This window comes from Suncus etruscus, chromosome 7 (assembly GCF_024139225.1).
Source record: "Suncus etruscus isolate mSunEtr1 chromosome 7, mSunEtr1.pri.cur, whole genome shotgun sequence".
Classification (NCBI taxonomy): domain Eukaryota; kingdom Metazoa; phylum Chordata; class Mammalia; order Eulipotyphla; family Soricidae; genus Suncus; species Suncus etruscus.
The window spans coordinates 55,445,181-55,447,559 of NC_064854.1; the positions used below are offsets into that span (position 1 = coordinate 55,445,181).

At 47.6% G+C, this 2,379-nt stretch overlaps 1 pseudogene; it reads right to left on the reverse strand.

The window, feature by feature from the left end:
* Nucleotides 1-1,651: 1,651 nt before the first annotated feature.
* On the reverse strand, nt 1,652-1,825 carry LOC126014823 (uncharacterized; annotated as a pseudogene).
* Between the last annotated feature and the right edge of the window lie 554 nt (nt 1,826-2,379).

The following is a 2,379-nucleotide window of genomic DNA, read 5'->3' on the forward strand; positions in this document are numbered from 1 at the left end:
ATGCAAGGCAAACGCCCTACCTCCATGCTATTTCTCTGGTCCCTTGTTTACACTTCTTAAAGTGTAAACCTTGAAGACATTAAGATTTGGTGCTGGGCCCGGAGAGATAGCACAGCGGTATTTGCCTTGCAAGCAGCCGATCCAGGACCAAAGGTGATTGGCTCGAATCCCGGTGTCCCATATGGTCCTCCGTGCCTGCAAGGAGCTATTTCTGAGCAGACAGCCAGGAGTAACCCCTGAGCACCGCCAGGTGTGGCCCAAAAACCAAAAAAAAAAAAAAAAAAAGTAAAGATTTGGTGCTAAGAGCCTTGCCTCAAGATGGAGTAGCCATGCCTCAGAAGTTGTTGTCCCTAGTAGAAAAGAAAAAAAAAAAAAAGTAACTAAGGGCCCAAGGGTGGCTCAAAGGACTGGATCATATAGGAACCGGGTTATATCCTGGCACCTCAAGCCAGGATCAACAGTGAAGAAACACTGAGCACAGACCCATGAATAATATCTTTCCACCAGGTGTTGCCCCAAATCCCCAAAAAAAAGTAAATAAAGCAATTAAACAAGGCCACATCAGATAGTATAACTGCTGAGAAAACAAACAGACCCTTGAGGCTGGAGTGGTAGTACAGTATAGCGGGGATGGTACTGGCCTTGCATATGACTGACCCTGATTCAATCCCTGGCATGTTATAGGAACCTGAAACCCTCCAGCAGTGATCCTTGCATGCAGAACCAGGAGTAACCCTTGAGCACTGCTGGGTGTGGCCTCCAAAGAAAACAAAAGAAAAACAAACAAACAAACAGAACCAGGGGCCTGAAGAGGAGTGAAAGTGTGAAGTCATTTGCTCATGGGCCACTCTCATTTGAACCCCGGCACCAAATATGGGTTCTTGGAGCACCTTTCAGGAGTGATCTTGTAAGCACAGCACTGAGAGTAAACCCTAAGTGATGCCGGATGTGGCTCAAATGAGAGAGAGAGAAAGAGAGAGAGAGAGAGAGAGAGACAGACAGACAGACAGACAGACAGACAGACAGACAGACAGACAGACAGACAGACAGACAGAGACAGAGAGAAGTGATGTGACCTGGGTGTAATGGTGGAAAGAGTAGCAAATGCTGGAGGACATAGCTGATGCTGAACAAACAGGTTTGGTTGGTTTGAGGAACCTGAGGCCATGAGATATAGTGGAGGTATCCGTGATGCTCCTAGTTCTATGCTTCTGGTTCTGCGCTCCTGGCTCCATGCTTAGGAATCACTCTCGACAGTGCGCGGAGACCATACAGGATGCCTGAAAATGAACTTGGGTCAGCGCATGCAAGGCCAGTGCCCTCCTCTCTGTACTACCACACCAGCCCTTTGTCGTTTTTTTATGCAAAGGAAAAATAAGAAAAAAAAATTTTTTTTCACTATGGCACTATTGCTTTATTTGTTTGTTTTGTTTTTGGATCACACCGGCAGTGCTCAGGGGTTACTCCTGGATCTCTGCTCAGTAATCGCCCCTGGCAGGCACTGGGGACCATATGGGATGCTGGGATTCGAACCACCGTCCTTCTGCATGAAAGGCAAACGCCCCGCCTCCATGTTATCTCTACGGCCCCTGGTACTATTGCTTTTATTTGTCTAAAGGACACAAGTCATTTATTTATTTATTTTTCTTTTCAGGGGAGAATGTGAACACAGTCCCCCACTACCACAAATTATGCAGTCGAGTTTCCTACTTGCGATTTGGGGAAAACGCAGGGGTCAGCACTCCCGGAGTGCAATGGGTGAGCCTCGCCCTGGGGAAACCACCTTCATTTCATGATCATGGTATCTCTCCTGCCAGGTAAATATAGGACATGAGTTCTGATGGACACAAATTAATTATGTGCCATTTATCTTTCTAGCCCCCTGATTATGGTACCTCACCTGAATGAAGCAGAATTGAATTTACCTCCAAGGATTAATACATCCTTTCCACATGGGCATCTCAGTTTTTGTTTTTGTTTTGTTTTGTGTTTGGGTCACACCCAGTAGTGCTCAGAGGTCACTCCTGGCTCTATGCTCAGAAATCACTCCTGGCAGGCTCAGGGGACCATATGGGATGTCGGGGTTTGAACCACCATCCTTCTGCATGCAAGGAAAACGACTTACCTCCATGCTATCTCTCCGGCTCCCAGCATCTCAGTTTTTATCCCCAGTTGGTTCCCCATCACAATGGTTTCCTGGGCAATACTGGATGTGACCCCCCCCCAATTTTTTGGTTTTGTTTTTGGGTCACACCCGGCGGCACTCAGAGGTTACTCCTGGCTCTGCGCTCAGAAATCCCTCCTGGCTTATGGACCATATGGGACGCTGGGGATCGAACCGAGGTCCGTCCTGGGTCAGCCAAGTGCAAGACAAATGCC